This window comes from Taudactylus pleione, unplaced genomic scaffold (genome assembly GCF_031769625.1).
Source record: "Taudactylus pleione unplaced genomic scaffold, aTauple2 ptg000008l, whole genome shotgun sequence".
Classification (NCBI taxonomy): Eukaryota; Metazoa; Chordata; class Amphibia; order Anura; family Myobatrachidae; genus Taudactylus; species Taudactylus pleione.
This window is the reverse complement of record NW_028284411.1, coordinates 1,030,830-1,054,000: the sequence shown is the minus strand read 5'-3', so window position 1 is coordinate 1,054,000 and position 23,171 is coordinate 1,030,830.

Sequence of the window (23,171 nt, the reverse complement as noted above, 5' to 3'; positions counted from 1 at the left end):
CACGAAAGCCTAAGAGGTGTCCTGGGGCCACTAGTCAAGGTGGGTGCTGTCATGCTCCGGAATTAAAAACAACCTTTTTACCTCTCCGGTGCCTGTCAAGGCTAGCGCTGAGGTCCGCTCGTGCTGTGCATCACTCCTAGATAGCACAAAGGTCCACTCGCACTGTGCATCACTCCCGGCTAGTACTGAGGTCTACTCCTACCCCGTCTGCTCAGTTTCCTGTCACTGAGCATGGAGATGGCTCTACGCAGTCACATGCTCACTGAGTGTCTCCCCGGCATGATGTTATACAAACTGCACACCAGAGTTCCCTCCAGAACAACAGTATGGGTGCAGCCATGTTGAACTCTGTCACCTGATGCTCTTTCTCCACTCAGAGCACTGCTCCCAGACCTGCTAATCGCAGCATCCAATCCCTGGGGATTTACCCCTATAAATTCCATTCCCTGACTGGCCCTCATTGCCAGTACAATGTCGCTTCTTGTGTTACAGCTCAGTACTGAGCTCCCAGGTACTCTGTACTGTATCTGAACAGTCCCAGGGCCTGATTCAACAAGGATCGCTGATGCGATCGCAGTAGCAAGCGTGTACGCAGTTCCGCTGTGAAATTATGCAAATGTTTGCGACCGCAATGGCACTGCAGCACAACATAAAGATGCCCACTTCTCTTTACACACATCCATAATACCTTGCAAGTCTGCGATAACTTCGGTACCATCGAGTATCACCAGAGCCTCACGCACAATTAAGGCAGGTCAGACCTTACCCAGAAATTGCTAAACTTCCTGTACGCAGCTAGAGCTCATGCTGCACATGCCGACGCTGTAACAGCGTTGAAACGCACTGACACGCCTGCAGTTAGCCGACCACCCCCCGTCACCACCCCCCGTCACCACCCCCAAATGGTACTTCCTGTCAATCACTCTGCGATGGGTCTGCATAGTCACTGAGATCCAGATCGCAGTGGCTGTTTCGTGCATGCGCACCGCGATGCACGCGCAAAAAGCAACAATCGACCGTGTGCATGCATTTTTGCACTTGTGATCCTAGCTGAATCAGGCCCCCAGTCCGTTATATCCAGTTCCTAGATCTGGTAAACAAGTCTCCTATACTATCTTGCACATCAGTCTGGTTTTACCACTGAGACTCATATCAGTTAAGTTCCTTAATTCATAAACATTGGTCCCGACCGATCAAGTTAATCAATTTATCAACATCGGACGCTTATCAATTAAGTTCTTCAATTGAGCAACATCGGTCCCAACCAATTAAGTTCATAAATTCATTAATATCGGACTTATATCAATTAAGTTCTTCAATTGTTCAACATCGGATTCAAATCCATCAAGTTCTTCAAATCATCAACATCGGTCTCAAACCGACACAGCTTTCAATCCAGCAACATCGGTCGCAATCCGATTCTGCTCATTCATTCAGTATTATATATCCAGTTCCATTCCAACCTGCAGTTTTATAAAGACTTTCTATTCCTGCTCTCGGCTTCGGGCCTATCATCCACTGACGTATCTCTACCTCCTCAAATCTATACATGAGGAGGTCTTGGCTCAAATCCGCGCCTCTCAAATCTCCTCTTCAGCTTTCCACGCCTGTTCCTACTCAAATCAACCCTCAGGTGTGACAAATAATAATACTTTTTATTATTATTACTAATATTATTATTTTGGTATTTAAAGTTTAAGTGTTATATTTAGGAGATTTTTATTATAAAAGAACCATATTTTTGGGGGGTGATTTAGTTATTCATAATTACTGAACTTTCGGGGCATTAAAATATTTGGGAAGATTATACTGCTCTGAATAGGTGCCATTTACACAATCACTGTGAAGTCTCTTGAACGCAACCTGAAAGCTGGGAGATGTTTCAATCAAGTCGAGGTCTTTTCTTTTCCATACTTGATTAGATAGCTAAATTTGCAGTGTGAGTAATTATGATGATTTAACCTTATTTTATCCTGAAGCAGATGACTATGATGAATTGCTTCTTAAATAATTACTAATGATTCACCCTTCACATTAAGGAGGAATAATTTAGGTCATATTCCAGGTGTAGCGAGGAGGATATTTTGTGATGGAAACAATGTTTCGAATTTACATTTATTTAAAGACATTTAATGCAGGGTTTTTTTTTTTTTTTTTGCTGAGCTTTCTATTATTACCCCAAATTTAAAATAGAAATCTGTCATTTGGATATTACAATAGGATTACAGCCTGTGACTCGGGAAGCACGTTGGCGGTTTTTCCGTGGTTGTTGAAAACTTACAAAAATGTTAAAATAAATTTGCCTTTTAAATTTTTTGCAACCATCTATTTTTTTTCCCTACCTAACTGCTGGAATTCCCTTTCTGTAGAAGGATAATTCTCAATCATTTGCAATGTGTGGTATCTAGGGGTAGAATATAGTCCTCCCCCTCCCTATACTCATTAATGTCACAGTTATTTGAGGAAAACTAGCTATTGAACAGTGTCATTAATTTTTGAGAAACGCGTGGTTTTGCTGTCATGGTCATTGTAAGTGGATGAAACTTAACTGCAGCATTGTATCTCCTGGATTATACAGTACACCTGTGCAAAATGTTCTGTACTTAAGGTATGTAGTCAGGAAGCCGGTGGTCGAAATGCCGACCGCTGGCTTCCCGACTGTGAAGTCCTGGCATAGGACTAATGATAGGTGTCTAAATACCAACACCTATCATCAGCTCCATGCCAAAGCCTGTCATACTGAACGTAAGCCGGGCATTTCGACCTGCTAGCCACGCAGGGGGGTTGGTTTAGGGACACCTGGGGGGGGTTAGGGTTAGGCTAGGGGAAGGTGGGGCTAGGGTCAGGCACACCCAGGGGGAGGTTAGGGTTAGGCACCCCCCACCCGGGAGGGTGCGGGGAGGGAGGTTAGGTTTGGGCACCTCTAAAGGAGGGTTAGGGGAGGGAGAGGGGAGGGTTAGGATACTTACCAGGCGCCATTGGGATCTTCACCTGCTGGACGTCTGGCATCGGTATTTCATCCGCTGGCCTTAGGTCCAGCGGTATGTAATACTGATTCCATTCTTAAACGTTCCGACTTTGCTGATGGACTATTCCAGGGCTACATTTCTGAGAAATTTCTAAGGGGTGAGATGTGCAGTATCATACCTTTTTAAATAGTGGAGAATTAGACAAGTGGACGAGTTTCACATAGAAACCAACCTGCGTCTCGCTAACATCCAACAAGTATATTCTATAAAATGATAGGTAGAAACCGGTTGGTTGCTATGGGTTACTTCTCCACTCTCTTGTAAAGTTTGATACATCTCCCCCTGGGTCTTGCCAGAAACGCTATAAAAAAACCTCCACAAAGCTCCAGATGAGTGATATAAGATGAACTGAGCAGAAGGAACATTGGGCCTGATTCAGACCCGGACGCTCTGACAGAGCGCTCGCTCTGAATCAGGGCCGGGTTTTTTTTTTTTAGAACGGCCTCTTGGCCGCTCGCATAGCTGTGGGTGACCATCGGGCTTGCGACGAGACCCTTGTGGTAGGGTCTCGTGGCCGCAAGCCCCAGAGAGATTTCGACTCTAACAGAGCCAGAATCTCTCCACTGACATCACTTGTGATGTCAGTGGGGCCGCCCCCAAACGACAGGCATTCTCATGGGAATGCCTCTGTTTGGGCAGCCACCCCCCCCAGCCCGCCCACCAAAGAGGGAAAGCTGTCACTCAACATCAACAGCTCGCCCCCCTTTTTTGCGAGACCCGGAGCGACGGAGTGCCCGTCGCTATCCGGGTCTCTTACATGTGCACGACGGACATGCCACCATCGACCCATTTGCGAGCGCTCATTGCTTGCGACCTGGTCTGAGTGCAGCCAGGGGACCGGACATCCCATGATTAGGCAATACCAGATAGTAGAGACATTTTCAAAGCTGTTCTGCATTTTGGTGGAATTCACGTTATTTCTGGGCATTATGCAGAGATGTACGCATGCCGATATTTTTCACAGTTAAGCAATAATAGTTAATCTGCGCAGGTGTGTGAGTCACACTGACCATATGTCAAGGTCCTCGCGAAGCGGCCACTGTGATCGGGACTTCAGTGACTATGCAGACCCATCGCAGAGTGATTGACAGGAAATGCCATTTGTGGGAGGTGATGGGTGCTGGTTGGTGAAACGCAGGCGTACCAGTGCATTTGAACGCTGTTGCATGGGCGTGCATTAATGATCCACTGCGATGCCCTACGCAGCCTGAGTACTCATAGGGGGCATTGAGGTTAGCAATTCCTGAGTAAGGTCAGAGCTTGTGCAAGTGTACGTGAGGCTGCGATGGTACTCGATAGTACCGATAGTTTTGCAGTCTTGCCAATCATTATAGATGTGTGTAAGGTAAAGTGGGCGTCCTAGCGATCGCAGTGGCTTAGCATACTATCGCAATGAGACTACGTGCATAATCGCTATTGAAATCGCAGTTGCAATCCGTAATGAACCAGGCCCTAAGTTGCAATGTGATATGATTAGGATGCACCCCTCAGGTACACACAGATATAAAAGTGTAGCATATTAAATGAATGTGCCCAGTCACCTGGTGCATCCGAGTCGCACCGCATTGCAATTAAGACACATTTTCAGCAAAAATATAAATGCCCAATGCTAGCAGAGTTGCACGTGACATGGCGACCTACTCACGCCATGCATGTCGCTCTGCGTGGCGTATTGGGGATAGAAGTTGGAGAACACATCTGTACATCACCGTAGATGCTTGCAACAACTATTTACTCTCGGTGCGATTGACAGTCAGTGAGCATTTGGGAGGAGGTAACGGGGAGTAGCATCCTGCATTTGCGATCCCGTGTGCAGTAAACATGGCTCCAGCGCCTCAGTAATCGCAGCCGATTTTTCAGATGATCCAGGAAACCCGACCTCTTAGTTTATACAGTACCTCAAAGATTATACAGATTTTTCCTGACTCCAAAGTATTGATCGGATTCCTTTATGAAATATCTCTTCAATACTGCAATAACTCCCATTGTCGGACATTTGAGAATAAAGACAGCGAAATCTTTTCAGATATATTTCTTGAGTCAGCTCTTTCAGTTTTCTGGTTACGTTTTCCACATCTTTACTGCTCTCGCCATGAATAATCCATTACGCATCTGAAGATGTTGGCTTATTTCTTCCAATATGAAGCCCAAAGGACATTTAACTGTAGATGTGTCATGTCTGAGATCCCAATCGCTGTGCGCTCACTTCTATATTGTCTGTGATATTGTGGAGTAGGTACTGCAGTTGTTTGTTGGAAGTGAGAGCTCCCCGGCCACATTGCCCAACATTTTCTGTGCATACTGTACAACATACTGGCTCGGAGATAGGAGCACATTTAAAAAAGGAGCAGTTTGCTCCTGGAATAGACCATTACCGAGCAGAGGGTGCAATTGCATTTATTTCGTATTGCATGCAAGGGATATTATGGCTGCTTCTGCATGTAGCGAGCAAATACTGGGTGGCTTTGCTCTTACGCAGAAATCTAGACTTAATCTAGGTCACGCTCCTTCCCAACTATAAATCTCTCTGCACATTTTACATCTGCCCCCTGCAGTGCGACATGGTTCTACCAAAGTGGATATTGCACCTTTTTTCTTTTCTTTACTTGCTCTTAACCCTGAATCAGGTTCAATTACGTCATCCCCTAGACAGGACTTGTAGTTACTCAACCTTTGGTGCTCTGGGCCTGATTCAGAGCCGCTCGTAAGCGGCCGCTCGTTCGCTCCGAGCGATGTTCGCACAACTGTGGTCGGAAATTGTGTGCTCGCAAAATAGCGAATGCCTGCTAATTTGAGTGACAGAATGAGGCGTTTGTGGGTGGTAACAGGGGAAGGTGCTTGAAAACGGGGAGTGGAGATCCGAACGCAGGCGTGCCTAACGGTCAAAACGGGCGTTTTAAGGGTGTGCATAATTAACAAAGCAGCATCATCGACCACGTCACTTGGTTGTCTTTTAGCCTGAACTGCTCACATGATTGCGGTAGGAAAATGCAACCACAAGCACTGCGAGCAGTTCATACGCCTTTCGATGTACTCGATTAATCTAATAAATAGCGGAGATGACGTAGGATGCGAGCGGCCAGGGGGCGTTTTTTTAAAAAATAGCGAGCGCATGTTTCGTTCGCTCGTTCAGACATAGAGGCGTCAACAGACCGCAAAGAGCGAGCGCTCTATTTAAATATCCGGCCCCTTCTCTGAACGAGCGAGCGCAAATAGCGTCCGGCTCTGAATCAGGCCCTCTGAGCCCAGCACCATCCGCTGATCATACCTGTGCTACAGAGATCCTGCTACAACACAGAATAAGTGACATAACTCTGCACAATCCATCTCACAGCCAGATAAATTATCTTCCCCATATTACCATCCTCACACAAAGTTCATTTAGCATTTCCTCAGATCAGTTAAACTCTCAGCAGTTGATTTTTCTGATAATGTAAGTTAATGTTTCCTTGCTTGTGCATACGTCTCTCAGCCTCTGACACAGACCTACTGTGCCTATCCTACACATTATCCTGCACCAAGGAAACTAATAATAACCGGATCTGCAAATAGCTCTAGTTTACTGACCTGATGTCAGCTGGTGCTAAATCACTAGTGTGAATACAGGGTTGGTAGGGATGGGCATCGACCATTGATGTTTCCAAAACATTGATGGTTGCTGGCTGATGTCAACTACTTTTGCCATCAATGGCAGAGAACAGTGGTTCTCTGCCATCGATGGATGAGCAGGATCTGATGGGGTGTTTTTTAGTGGAAGGACGGAGCTTAGCCTCGCCCCCCAGCGGCCACTAAGTCCCACACCCATTTTTGATTGGCCCTCAGCCTGGCATGCCCACAGCAGAGATGACCATCAAGGAGGTGCAAATCATTGATGGTTCACCATGAATGGTTTGTATGCCATTGATGGTAATAACTGATGGGCTAATCGATGGTAACCATCGATGGCCACCCCAATGATGGCCATCCCTAAGGGTTGGATTGGCCTGGCGGGGGCCTGGTTAAATCTAATTTGAGCCCTTCTTCTTTGGAGCTCTGGGCCTGTTTCAGAACCACTCATTAGATGCGTTCGCATGCAGCCAAGATGTGCAAATCCCGCGATCGCATGACAAGGCATTAGCATGCCCACTATGTCTAGGTGAGCGATCGTGGTGTCTATTTAGACGCCCACCAGCCTGTCTTTAGACGCCCACTTTCCCACGTCATCTCCAGGAAGTGTATGCAACAATCGGTAACATCAAGTAACATCGGACCCATACTCAGCACTTGTGGCTGACCATAGCCTACCGCAAGCCCTGCGAGTGCTTCAGTGTTTCATTCAGCCATGTGACGTGTATCATGATGCTCCGTCTTAATTATGCACGCCTCTGAAAATGGCGTTAAGACACTCAGGCACGCTGGCATTCGCACCACCACACCCCCATTTTCATCGACCATCCCCCCATAAACAGCTCGTCCTGTCACTCATTCTATTGAGGGGGCTATGCGCAGCGAGCGAACGCTTCCTGATCTCATGGACTAGATCACGCACGCGTACTGTGACATATGCATGCGCACATTGCAAACATCGGCAGTCTGAATTAGGGCCTCTGTCCACTAAAAGTGGGGGAGGCGCATAGGCAAATACAGAGGGGGTTTCCATCTGCCTGGAAACCCCCCTCCCCAGCCCACATCATGACCACAATAGAAATAGTAATATAATAGAATTTTACTAGTGCTGCATGTTCTTCTCAGTATCACAAATGAAATAATTAGCACCACCTGTGGATCTTTTAACATGTATCAGCCAGTAATAAATAACCGGTGCACCAACTAGGAGATCTGGAAAACATATAGAGGGGAATTCAATATGAAATGTAAACTTTGCTGTCGAAGTTTACGTATCATATCGGAGATTTTACCTGCATTAAAGTATCGGGCGCGCGCCCGCTTATCCCCGTATTCAATATGAAATTAACGAAAACGGGAGCCTGCGAAGTTGGATTTGCGTAAAGTTACGAATTTTTCCTTAAAAAAATTGTAAGACTCCCCTAAAGTTGTAAAAACATGGGGGATCACTATGGGTACCCCCGTTTTAGCCTTTAAATGAAAGTCGGGGATTTAAATAGCCGCATCAGGTGTCTTTTCCCGACATTGAAGAAGTGATGCAGAAGAGCACTTAGGTTATTTTTTTCGTTTTTTAAGTGGTCCCATCAAATTTGGGGTACATGATAATGGGTACTAGCATATTTTTTAAAATTCTGCAATTGTGCACCTTCCTCTATAAATCTATTCTAGAATACACCTGCCGCATACTTGCAGAATAGCCCTGAACCTATTTCCCTATTCTTAAACAATTTTTTCCCATTTTTTTTTTCACCCCAATTTTTTTATTAATTTTTTGGGGTGTCCCTATTTTCTTTAAAAAACTTTTTTTGACACAGTTCTTTTTTAAATGTCAGTCCCAGGGGTGCAGGCTATTTTTTTTAAGCCTGCACCCCTAAACCCCAATTCTGCACTTTTTTTTCGACACCTATTCAATGGTAAAAAGTTATCCCCGTTTTTTATCAAAGACTTTTCGAACCTGCGATAAGTCTTTGAAATTGAATACGGTGTAAAATTAAAACCTGCGATAATGACATCATAGGTGCGATATTAACGCAAAAACGATGTTTTCGCTACCATATTGAATACCCCTATAAAGCTGCATACACACACAATGATTTTTTGAACGATTATCGTTAAACGATAATCATTTGAAAAAATCGTTCACTTTCTGAGTCAAATGATGAACGATTATCGTTCATGCGCATTCACGTTTGTAATTTGTAGTTCAGTCTGACAGATAATCTGACAGAAAATCGTTCATAAAATCGTTCATAAAAACGTTAGTAACAAAATCGTTGTGTGTGTATGCAGCTTTAGTGTTAGGGATGCACTGCTATAGAGCCCAATATGTACATATATGTCCAGGGCAGTGCTAGGCTCCTCTGCTGCTCCCCCAGACTCCCGGACTTGCCGCAATGCTCTGGAATGGTGCCCACATCTACAATAAAAACTTTCAGCTTAAGCAGGATGGCCCTACTGCCACATCTAATGGCTAAAGCTGCATACACACACAACGATTTAGGTAATGAACGATTTTAGTAAACGATTTTCTCCCTTGAAAAAATGAACTAAAATCGTTTACTAAAGTTGTTCATTTACTATGTTCATTTAAATGTAATGAACGATTTTTTTAGAACTACAAACGATTTTTTTATATATTTCCTTACTGAAAATCGTTGAGTTGACAAGTCTGACTGAACTACAAACTACAAACGTGAACGCGCATGAACGAAAATCGTTCATCGTTTGACTCAGAAAGTGAATGATTTTTACAAACGATTATCGTTCAACAATATTGTTTAACGATAATCGTTCAAAAAATCGTTGTGTGTGTATGCACCTTTATTGTGAACGCTGGTCCTGTATATACTGGAATTATGAGACACAATATACTTTGTATGACGCATATTAAAGCTGGTTAAGTGATAATTATACCCTCTTCATGGACTGGCCACACTCACTCTAAAATCAAGCATTTGGAAACCCCCCTCTAGAAATCCTGCGTTTGCCCCTGAGGTGGGCACATGCAGCTTTTGGCTGGCTCCTATCAAACTGACTTTGCCTGACTAGCTGGGCCACATTTATAATGTAAAGCTATAGTCACCTCTCCGTGTACACAGAATATAGGCAGCATGCAGAATATAATTTTAATCAGCATGAGCTGTTTGTACGTACCATTTGCATTGCTTTGTGAGTAAGAAACATTTTAAGGGAAAGACACTCGGTACTAGCGAGTCACGCCACGGCATGGCACAAATAGAAGGGCTGTTTAACGCACAAGGAAGCTAGCTGTATGTGAGCACATCTGTATACACTGTAAGCCACAATTTCTGTAAATATGAATGTGTCATTGTATCTGCAAAGTAAGCCATTTACATCTAGTATGCACATTTCAGGGAACAATTCCATGACGGCGGGATTGTTCACTAAAAAATAAATCCATCTATATTTTGTAGAAATGACTTTTGTTGTGTAACCTTTAGTCGATACACATGTATATATTAAGTTTAGGGTGAATCTTTACCCAAAAGACCTTACAGTGAGCTGCCGGGTTCTCACCTCGAATGTTCTGTAGATTCTGAAGTGTTAACACTTTATTAATAGCCAAATGAAGGATTAGTGTAGTTTCAAAACCACAGGGACTTACACAAACTATAACAAGGGTGTGTACACTTCTGTCAGATTGCACTTAAGCCGGCTGTGCGTTTGTGTTTTATTTGCCATCCCCATCACAGCGAATGTAACGTGGGAGTTTTATGGAGTGCGGGGAGCTTTGTGCGGCCATCAAGGCCCCCAAGGAGGGGTATTTGGAGTGTCAGAAACGTAACTTTTTAAACCAGATGAAAAATGTTTCCCAGTTTGTTAAGAGTCCGCGCTCTGGACGTAAAATGCAAACATTTGCTTTTTAGACTTCTGAGCTGGGAAAACTAATTATGGGCCAGGGGCTTGTGTGCAGTCTCTTCCCATACACTTCACAGTGTATTTCTTCTCGTACACACACGTAGCTGCTCAGGCAGGCAGCGCAGTGGCAGCCCCCCCCCCCCCTCAAGACCACAGGTGGGAGCCACCACAGGATGTAGAGACAGTATTGTGTCCGATCAGAAATAGGCGCTACGTGCGTTTTGGACCCTTTACCTCATTACATACTTGCCTACTACACCACAATGTCCGGGAGGCTCACGAAAATCATGTGGTGCTCCCAGCCGCCCCGCCACCTGCCCCAAGCCGCCTACATACTGGGTGCAGTGGGCAATCTGGGCTGTAGATGGTGAGATTTCTGCGGAAGCTCATCATTGTAGCCGCTGTACAGTGCCGGTAATCTCTGCATTGTATAGCAGGGAGGGTAGCCATGATGACGTGATCACACAGCTATGCACCCCACGCTGCCTCTTATGTTGCTCCACACCCTATATCGCCCCCTAAGTCACATCACCCCCACCCCCACCACCAACCATCCCATGTGCTGACCTGACTGCCAACTACGCCTCACTGAGCATCTCCAGGACTAACATCACTGACAATGAGATTCTCCTGACCTCCCACCAACAGCATCTGCAAAGCTTAATCAGTAACTGAGATGTAGCATATACTGCTACTGTATTCTTTCATCCCAAAATACAAGATGGTTACTACCATTACAGGACATAAACATTTAAAAGTAATTAGTGGCCTATTAACCACAATCCGCATTTAAAATGTGGTTGTAGTATGATATTTTACATAAATTAACCTTGCTTTTTCATTGTGATCAGCCTGTGGTCTATCAGACACACAGGCTGATCACAGAAGCCTGCTCCAGGCTCTGCTTTCCCTGTCAGCAGACAGGGAAGGTTGAGCTGGAGCAGGTGAAAGAGGAGGGGGGAAGCCTGCATAATGCCATCTCTAAAGAGCGTTATTATCACTGTCCCTTCCAGTCTTTTATTACAATTTATTTTAGTAAATCTGAAACAGATCGCATTTTCCATTACAAGTAAGGGAAATGCGATCTGCTTACTAAAAGAATGTAAACTGAAGGATTTGGAGGAGTTTTTATGCAATTAGTGAAATACATATGTAATACCCACTTTCCATGTCCAATGGTTGGGGTACCATAGGTCACTCAATCATGTCAGAGAGGTGAAGATAATCTGACCCCAGGTCTAATAACCACATAGGTTTTAAATACACTTTATTTAATTAGCCACATTTGGAGACCAAGGTAGCAATTTAGACCATCAGGTACAATTGTTCTGATGTAAACACACATATATATATATATATATATATATATATATATATATATATATATTGTATATGCACAAAACAACATCTAAGATTTTAATAAGCATAAATTCTGTCTATGATTCCAGATATAAACTTACAACTATAGGTTAGAGTAGTATATACTTTTCAACAATATGAATCCTGGCTATTACTATACCTTACATCTTATACTGCAGTATAAAGGCCCAAATCTCAATATCCTCAGAGTTTTAACTATGTTGCAACATTGACGGTGCACATCAAGTTTATTTATTAGTACTGTATCTGCCAGCTCCAGCTGGTTAATTGGCTGATATATAGGTTGTAATGGTTATGAATTGAGCAGATTAGTCTATGGGAGCCTACCTATATTCATTTATTCTGCAAAGTCCGTGGTTAGGTAAATAAGGTTGCTGGAACTTGCTTTATAGCATACTGGTTATAGTGTGAGACTGTCCTCCACAAAAGGCTTGCTATAAAATATTCCACTTCTCTTCTGTATAATTGCTGGGACAGCTAAACTGACTCCACGGCAGCAATAGCACTGAGGCATCAAACTTATGTACACACTGAGTAGCTGCTACCTGCATTATGTCCAGGTTGGGTACTTAGATCTGCATACTGTATCTTCTGTCTCTTTCTATTGATTATCACCCTTTCATGACTAAGAGGTGCCTGTGGAGGTGACTGGTTCTGCACTGTCCCTGGAATTGCTTTCTCTATACACTGTGTCTGGATTGTGAGGAGCTGTGAATGTGACAGGTGTTGGGTAATGTGGTGACTACACCCTGATGCCCCATATACCTGCCCTCCTCGCAGGCTCACAGGGACTCCCCCAGCTCTGCTCTCTGTCAGGTTCCTTCTCTCAACGCAGTCTCTCAGGTCCACCTCTGGCTCTACCCAGCTTAGAGGAACCGCACCTCCAGGTCCTGCCTCCTCCACTGTCAGCCACGGAGGGGGACTGGCCGAAAAATTGCCTCCTCACAGCACAGCTCAGCTCTCTATGGCCATTACATCAGCTCCGCCCTGACCAACTGCCATTTCCTCCAACTGTCACATGTCTGACCACCTGACACTGCTCATGTGACCTGCTCCTGACCGCCTGACAGCTGCAGAGGTGCGCCTGTTTATTGACATAGTGCTGTGCATGGTGTAGAACGTAATACCTCGCATAGCGGGGTATTACACATATATTTCTAAGAACCATTTGAATGGCTACAGGATGTTCGCTCACATGGGAAAGTGGGGGAACAAAGGGCCTGATTCAGAGCCGGACGCTATTTGCGCTCGCTCGTTCAGAAAAAGGGGCCGGATATTTAAATAGAGCGCTCGCTCTTTGCGGTCTGTTGACGCCTCTATGTCTGAACGAGCAAACAAAACATGCGCTCGCTATTTTTTTAAAAACGCCCCCTGGCCGCTCGCATCATACGTCATCTCCGCTATTTATTAGATTAATCGAGTACATCGAAAGGCATCTGAACTGCTCGCAGTGCTTGTGGTTGCATTTTCCTACCGCAATCATGCGAGCAGTTCAGGTTAAAAGACAACCAAGTGACGTGGTCGATGACGCTGCTTTGTTAATTATGCACACCCTTAAAACGCCCGTTTTGACCATTTGGCACGCCTGCGTTCGGATCTCCACTCCCCGTTTTCAAGCACCTTCCCCTGTTACCACCCACAAACGCCTCATTCTGTCACTCAAATTAGCAGGCATTCGCTATTTTGCGAGCACACAATTTCCGACCGCAATGACTGGTTCGCGCATGCGTATTACAACCCATACGCATGCGCAGTTGTGCGAACATCGCTCGGAGCGAACGAGCAGCTCTGAATCAGGCCCAAAGTATTATATATGTACTCGGCTTGTCGAGTATGGACTGAATCATTGGAATGGTTGCTGACTTGTTGACCTGTTATGATGATGTCAGTCTGGGCATTGGCCTGGTAGACTGTGATTGGTTTGCCAGCAGTTTTAATCGGGTGCTGGCTCTTGAGCCTGTGTGGGTTGTTCTGTTCTGGCTGAGTCTCCCACAGGGTTCCATGAATTGCTTGGTCCTTGGTTCTAGCTGTTTACAAGCTGCCTAGGAAGGATTGCTGGTTTCTTCATCTGCTAAGTATACTGGATACATTCTACTACATATTATTGCTAGCAGATGTAAGCCTGGCTAATATACTACTCTGCATAGTCCATGTGTTTTGAAATGTCTTATCCTGCAGTTTGCAGGAAATCTAAATAAATTACTGAGTTTTGCAACTACTCTCATGTTTATTGAATTATCATTCTGGATTTATTATGTATATATATTAATAATGTAGTAAAATATAACTGCATTCCCTTTTGTTAGTTGCTTAATTAAGTAGCTAAATTGAACCCTTGTTTGTTACTAGCTTGCAGTGATGTTAACTGCAGGAGAGTATTCTGGTAATCACTGATTAGGAGTGCTATTGGTATTACTACATCAATTAGCTTTAGAAAGACTTAGGTCTAGTTTGAGAAGCTAAGCAGTAAGGGCTTATGTTTATTCCTGGATGGGAGACCTCCGGAGATCTAGGTGTAGTTCCCTATATGAGGTCTTAGAGTATTACGTTCCTTTGTCTATATTTTGATACCTGTGCTATCTGAACTGTTATTACTTTAAGTGCGAATTCCAGACAGCAGCCAAGTACTTACGAACAAGTGTGAGTTCCGGGAAAAGGGGATGTTATTGGTGAAGGACACTTTGTTTAGGTTTTGACAGTGCAGGAGGTCATCAGGTATCATAACACAAAAACATACAAGCAATGGTGGAACCACAGGAGGATGTGACGGCTACAGGGCCGGGGGATGAAATGTTCTCTCAATTCCACGATCATCTCCTACTTTTGAGTAAACACTTTTCTCATTTCACTTATTCAGAACAAGCCCCACAATTTTGGGGGGAATTAATGGGCCCCTATTGGAATTGTGCTATGGGGCCCCACAATGCACTGTCCGGCCCCTGCATGCAGGAGATGGTGTCTGAAGACAAAAAGTGGCTCCGACATCACTGAAAAAACACCTTTAAATTCAACACAGTGATAATAAAATGAAACACAAAGGGCCTGATTCAGAGCCGGACGCAATTAGAGCTCGCTCGTTCAGAAAAAGGGGGTGGCTATTCAAATGAACCGTTCGCTCTTTGCGGTCTGCTCACGCCTCTATGTCTGAATGAGCGAACAAAACTTGTGGTCGTTTTTTTAAAAAATACGCCCCCTGGCCGCTCGCATCCTACGTCATGTCCGCTATTTATTAGATTAATCGAGTACATCGACCAGCGTATGAACTGCTCGCTATTCTTGGGGTTGGTTTTTGCTACCACAATCTTGCGAGCAGTTCTGGCTATAAAATAACCAAGTGACGTGGTCAATGACGCTGCTTTGTTAATTATGCACACCCTTTAAACGCCCGTTTTGACCTTTAAGCACACCTGCGTTCGGATCTCCGCTCCCCGTTTTCAAGCACCTTCCCCTGTTACCACCCACATACGCCTCATTCTGTCACTCAAAATAGCAGGCATTCGCTATTTAGCGAACAAACGAATTTCGGCCGCACTGACTAGTTCGCGCATGCGTATTACGATCCGTACGTATGCGTAATTGGGCAAACATCGCTCGGAGCGAACGAGCGGCTGCTTACGAGCGGCTCTGAATCAGGCCCTAAGTACATACTGTAATGCAATCACGTAAGGAAATGCACCAACATATAAAGCACAACACGCACAACACGCCTAGAAACATCCTTCTCTACGTCGCCCATTCCCAGACCTCTGACAGCGAATATCGCTCAGCAACATTTTCGCAGCTGCAATAATCAGGTCAGGCATCCAGCCGGGGATTTTTGATAGATGATTGCACTCACATTCCATACCTGGCTGATTGGAGATCTGCTGGACGTTGTTAATTCAATTTTACTCTTGAATGAAGAGTGGATGGGAACTTCCATTTATTGTATAGGATGTACACTCTGATTATGTGTGTGACACATCAAATTATTCCACAGCGAGTAATAAGACAAATATTGCACATGGGTGAGAGAGACTTGTAATGCAGCGATGGAATGGAATGAGAAACGTCTGTTTCGGCTTCACTGCATTGGCACTAAAATGAGAGTGGCACAATCTACTGCCACTGCATGGTTCTGCGGCTATGGGCCCCACTCTTCTTTGGAGCCCCATAGTCACAGCACCTCCTAGTGGTTCCGCCACTGGCTGGGATCGTAACAATCAGTCCTCTGTGCTGCGTGGGGAGGTCGGGGTAGGACTTACAGTGAGGCCAACAAAACATGTGAAATCCCACAGCCACAGGCAGAACACAGAAAATGAATAATGAAACTAATAAAACTGGGGGTGAGCAGCCAATAGTATTGCGCCTAGGAGCAGCCTGACACATTAATCCAACTCTGGCACAGTCCCAGGTTCCAGAGATTTACTGCCTGGAAATGTCCCTATTTTTAGTATTGACTAATTGAACAGAAGCAGAATGAAAATCCTGCCTTACTGCAATTCACTCCATCTCTTCTTATTTCTGAGGGAGAGAAGGGAGATAAATGGGGCAGGAGAAGGGAACGTGTCACCAATAAGATGATGGAAGAAGATAGCAGGAGAAGGACTGTACAGGGGAAGCCGAGAGATACAGAACAGCAGAGGTGAAGATAAAGATAGCAGTATTGTATGTAACTTCAGGACAGAAAACATCATGGATTATAAACATCTAAAAATGTGTCTCTGCAAGATTTACTCCTTCCATGCAATGCCAGATCAGTGCAGAGCTTTGTGTGTTATCATACTACACCTGCTCCACACTGGGAAGACACAGCTACAGTCATACGCAATTCAGTCGCACCTACACTTGCAGCTGAAGGGGTGTAACTGGGGTGTGTACATGTAGGCTAAGTTTAGCGCATACACAGAGATCTGACTGTTTTGCAGCACTGACAGGGTTGATGCAAACGGACACAGAGCCTAATGTACCGGGCCGGAGGAGCCAACAGCATGCCGTTTATTCTGTGAGCTGCATCTTATTCACAGCAGTTTGCTGTCAAAGTCATGAGCACACTGAGGGACCCCCTATCATTGTCAATGTTCTGTTGTTGTGTGGGAGGTGAGTCAGGCAGGATCCCATCCACGCAGATGGATGTGAGCATCTTCAGTGACATCACACATCATGACTGCAATGTGTGAGGTCCTGAGTTCGAGTCCCAGGTATGACATTACTGAGAAATGTTTTATTTAAATAAAGGAGGATGTAACTAATGATCCTCACAAATCACTCTATCACTGATAGCTCTCAAGTTAGCTTTACGAATCTATACATAGATTAAAATAAAGTCCCTGGTAGGCGTCTGTCTGTGTGTTTGAGCTAAACTCAAGAACCACTGGATGGATTTTGATTCACTATTGTATAGAGCATGTGTGGAGGAAGGTTTAGGTATATAAAACATTAATGTTTGACAAGAAGGAGCTGAGCAGGGACGATTTTAGTGAAGCAAGTCAATGAAAAACTGTACATCTGAGCACTTTCTTAGCCTTTCGCTGCCTAAACCATTAAAGATATATCACAACGATGGACTGTATTTTATACCATGTAGAGATTGATACGTATTATCTGGTTTCTCCAGAAAAATTGATGTAAGCCCTGTTTACTGATACAAAATTTCAGTTATTCACTTTTTTACCGTTCCTAATTCATTCATTTGAAAAATGATTCTTTCATTTCAAATGAGTCCAATTCCTGGTAAGCGTCTGCTTTGGCGTGACCATAAATAAAGCACAGGGACCAGCACTTTACGTGGCTGGAGTTGCCCTAAGTGGAGATTGTTTTTCACTTGGACAAACATGGCCCCTTTGTGTGTCACGTCAAAACTAAGGGCCTGATTCAGACCCATTTGCTATCTGCGTTCGCTCGCTGGATGCGTATGCAAATTTGTGAAAATGATGCCATGGGAAGCGATCGCTCGCCAAGGCATAAGCACGCCCACCATGTCTTAGCGAGCGGCCACTATGTGTATGCGTACGCCCAATTGCACAGGCAGAGCCGCCCACCAGCACACGTCATCTCCAGGAAGTGTATTAAAACACTGGTTTAAAGGGTGTTTTTGACTTTAAACTTCTTAAGGGGGCCATACTGTACATCCGCGACTAATTGTCCCAATTCTTCGTTCTGCCAATGGCGAGATCGGTGGATCAGGGAAATGCAACATTGTGAAAAATCTTGATTCCCTGATCCCAACCCGAAAATGGTTGGAATCGTTTGGTGGGGGCACGTCTGCAACTTTATGCAAATGCTACTACAAAGCCCCTCCCTGGTGTACAGTTGCGCCTCTGAATGTGCAAGGACTCAGACACCCACTTTAAGCGTCTGTAAATGCTGAATTACTTCTTTGTGCATCTTCAGACGCAACTAATGTACAAAAAAAGTTATCAAATATGAATGAGTGAAAATCATTCTTTTTTTTGGGTGGTACTCAGCGGTACCCAGTATCAACAGGTCCTAAGCAGGTGTCTCAATCACCTCATGTGTCATTTGGCCCTGGGGTGGGGGTTACTGAACATCTCCTATACTAGACCATATTTGCCTGCTCTCCCAAATTGTCCAGAAGACCGCATTTTGGGGAGTTCTCCTGGATTCCCTGTAGAGAAGAATGGGTGGTATAGTGACTTCATAATAGGGGTGTGCACGGCCACTTTTCGTGTTTTGTGTTTTGGTTTTGGATCTGGATCTTTCTTCGTGTTTTGGATCTGGATTGGTTTTGCCAAAACCACCCTTCCGTGTTTTGGGTTCTGGGTTTTGTGTTTTGGATCTGTATTTTTTTGAAAAAAAGCATAAAAACAGCTAAAATCACAGAATTTGTAGGTTTTTCTGCTCCTATGCTATTATTAGCCTCAATAACCTTAATTTCCACTCATTTCCAGTCTATTCTGAACACCTCACACCTCACAATAGTGTTTTTATATCCAAAAGGTTGCACCGAGGTAGCTGGATGACTATACTAAGCGACACGAGTGGGCGGCACAAACACGTGACCCATCTAGGCGTGAAACTGCAGTGGCAGACAGGATGGCAGTTTGAAAAACTAGGCCCCAAACAGTACATAATGCAAAGAAAAAAAAGAGGTGCAAGATGGAATTGTCCTTGGGCCCTCCCACCCACCCTTATGTTGTATAAGCAGGACATGCACACTTTAACAAACCAATCATTTCAGCGCCAGGGTCTGCCACACAACTGTGGCTGAAATGATTGGTTCGTTTGGGCCCCCACAAAACAAGCTGGCAATTAATCTGTCCCTGCACAAACATGCTCTACGGAGGCAAGATGTCATCCTCATCCTCCTCATCCACCGATTCCTCACCCTCTTCAGTGTGTACATCCTCATCCTCACAGAGTATTAATTCGTCCCCGCTGGAATCCACAACCACAGGTCCCTCTGTACGTTCTGGAGGCTGGTCTCCCTGGAAGAGTTGATAATTCATTTTATGAACATCATCTTCTCCACATTTTGTGGAAGCAACCTCCTACGCCTTTCGCTGACAAGGTTCCCGGCTGCACTAAACACTCTTTCGGAGTACACACTGGAGGGGGGACAACTCAGGTAAAATAGAGCCAGTTTGTACAGGGACCTCCAAATTGCTTCTTTTTCCTGCCAGTACAGGTACGGACTGTCTGACATGCCTACTTGGATGCTGTCACCGATGTAATCCTTTAACAGACAGACGCACGCTTGTCGCTGCTGCTTTGAGGATGCAAGTGCGGCTACAGCCCACACAATTCACAAAGACAGAAAAAAAAGAAGAATATTTTTATTGTTTGTGGAGCGCACTTTGAGGGTTACACCACCCTTTAACAGACAGACGCACGCTTGTCGCTGCTGCTTTGAGGATGCAAGTGCGGCTACAGCCCACACAATTCACAAAGACAGAAAAAAGAAGAAGAATATTTTTATTGTTTGTGTAGCACACTTTGTGGGTGTCACCACCCTTTAACAGACAGACACACGCTTGTCGCTGCTGCTTTGAAGATGCAAGTGCGGCTACATCGCACACAAGTCACAAACACATTAAAAAAATAGTTTTTTATTTTTTGGAGCACTTTGAGAGTTACACCACCCTTTAACAGACAGATGCACACTTGTCGCTGCTGCTTTGAGGATGCAAGTGCGGCTACAGCCCACACAATTCACAAAGACAGAAAAAAAAGAACAATATTTTTATTGCTTGTGTAGCACACTTTAAGGGTGTCACCACCCTTTAACAGACAGACGCACGCTTGTCGCTGCTGCTTTGAAGATGCAAGTGCGGCTACATCGCACACAAGTCACAAACACATTAAAAAAATAGTTTTTTATTTTTTGGAGCACTTTGAGAGTTACACCACCCTTTAACAGACAGACGCACGTTTGTCGCTGCTGCTTTGAGGATGCAAGTGCGGCTACAGCCCACACAATTCACAAAGACAGAAAAAAAAGAACAATATTTTTAATGTTTGTGTAGCACACTTTGAGGGTGTCACCACCCTTTAACAGACATACGCACGCTTGTCGCTGCTGCTTTGAGGACAGTATCATATGCAATGACAGTAGACTTGTCAGAAATTGTTGGCACGTCCTTCAGTCCGGACCAGATGTCCAAACCAGCCCTTGACTTATGACACAGGTGCACGCTTGGCGCTGCTACTATGTTGATGCACGTGCGGCTACATCACACACAAGTCACAAACACATTAAAAAATAGTTTTTTATTTTTTGGAGCACTTTGAGAGTTACACCACCCTTTAACAGACAGACGCACGCTTGTCGCTGCTGCTTTGAGGATGCAAGTGCGGCTACAGCCCACACAATTCACAAAGACAGAAAAAAAAGAACAATATTTTTATTGTTTGTGTAGCACACTTTGAGGGTGTCACCACCCTTTAACAGACAGACGCACGCTTGTCGCTGCTGCTTTATGGATGCAGGTGCGGCTACAGCCCACACATTTCACAAAGACAGAAAAAAAAAGAACAATATTTTTATTGTTTGTGTAGCACACTTTGAGGGTGTCACCACCCTTTAACAGACAGACGCACGCTTGTCGCTGCTGCTTTATGGATGCAGGTGCGGCTACAGCCCACACATTTCACAAAGACCGAAAAAAAAGAACAATATTTTTATTGTTTGTGTAGCACACTTTGAGGGTGTCACCACCCTTTAACAGACAGACGCACGCTTGTCGCTGCTGCTTTGAGGATGCAGGTGGAATCTAGACGGGATTTGGAACCGGGGACACACTACCTCCATCAATTGTCTAAATCCCACTGCACTAATGGCGGATACCGGACGCACGTCTAACACCAACATAGCAGTCAAGGCCTCAGTTATACGTTTTGCTTCAGGATGACTGCTGTCGTACTTCATCTTCATCGCTAGGGACTGTTGGAGGGTCAATTGTTTAGTAAAAGTAGTGATGTTCCTACTTCCTCTCTGGGATGATGAACAACTCCCAGCAGCAGCAACAGCACTAGGAGGAAGTGGTTTTTGATCTTTCCCTATTTTATTTTTATCGGAGAAAGTTTGGTCCTCCATTTATGTTATATTGATATATACGTGCGGCTAGAGCGCACACAAACACAGAAAATATTTTTTTATTTTTGCTGGAGAGTAGTGCACTTTGTGGGTTACACCACCCTTTAAGAAATGAGCCAGCCGGCTCTTTACTTATGGGACACAGGCGCACGCTTCGCACTGCACCTTTGTTGATGCACGTGCAGCCACAGTGCACACAAGTCACAAACACAGAAAATATTTTTTTGGTTTGGACTGGAGTGTACTTTGGGGGTTACAGCACCCTTTAACGGTCAAGCCAGCCGGCCCTTTACTTATGACACAGGCGCACGCTTGGCACTACTTTGTTGATGCACGTGCGGCTACTGCGCACACAATTCACAAACACAGAAAATATATATTTTTTTGGTTTGGAGTGTACTTTGGGGGTTACAGCACCCTTTAACGGTCAAGCCAGCTGGCCCTTTACTTATGACACAGGCGCACGCTTGGCACTACTTTGTTGATGCACGTGCGGCTACTGCACACACAATTCACAAACACAGAAAATATAATTTTTTTTGGTTTGTACTGGAGTGTACTTTGGGGGTTACAGCACCCTTTAACGGTCAAGCCAGCCGGCCCTTTACTTATGACACAGGCGCACGCTTGGCACTTCTTTGTTGATGCACGTGCGGCTACTGCGCACACAATTCACAAACACAGAAAATATTATTTTTTTTGGTTTGGACTGGAGTGTACTTTGGGGGTTACAGCACCCTTTAACGGTCAAGCCTGCCGGCCCTTTACTTATGACACAGGCGCACGCTTGGCACTACTTTGTTGATGCACGTGCGGCTACTGCACACACAATTCACAAACACAGAAAATATTATTTTTTTTGGTTTGTACTGGAGTGTACTTTGGGGGTTACAGCACCCTTTAACGGTCAAGCCAGCCGGCCCTTTACTTATGACACAGGCGCACGCTTGGCACTTCTTTGTTGATGCACGTGCGGCTACTGCGCACACAATTCACAAACACAGAAAATAATTTTTTTTTTGGTTTGGACTGGAGTGTACTTTGGGGGTTACAGCACCCTTTAATGGTCAAGCCAGCCGGCCCTTTACTTATGACACAGGCGCACGTTTGGCACTACTTTGTTGATGCACATGCGTCTACTGCGCACACAATTCACAAACACAGAAAATATATATTTTTTTGGTTTGGAATGGAGTGTACTTTGGGGGTTACACCACCCTTTAACGGTCAAGCCAGCCGGCCCTTTACTTATGACACAGGCGCACGCTTGGCACTACTTTGTTGATGTACGTGCGGCTACTGCGCACACAATTCACAAACACAGAAAATATATATTTTTTTGGTTTGGACTGGAGTGTACTTTGGGGGTTACAGCACCCTTTAACGGTCAAGCCTGCCGGCCCTTTACTTATGACACAGGCGCACGCTTGGCACTACTTTGTTGATGCACGTGCGGCTACTGCGCACACAATTCACAAACACAGAAAATATATATTTTTTTGGTTTGGACTGGAGTGTACTTTGGGGGTTACAGCACCCTTTAACGGTCAAGCCTGCCGGCCCTTTACTTATGACACAGGCGCACGCTTGGCACTACTTTGTTGATGCACGTGCGGCTACTGCGCACACAATTCACAAACACAGAAAATAATTTTTTTTTTGGTTTGGACTGGAGTGTACTTTGGGGGTTACAGCACCCTTTAACGGTCAAGCCAGGTGGCCCTTTACTTATGACACAGGCG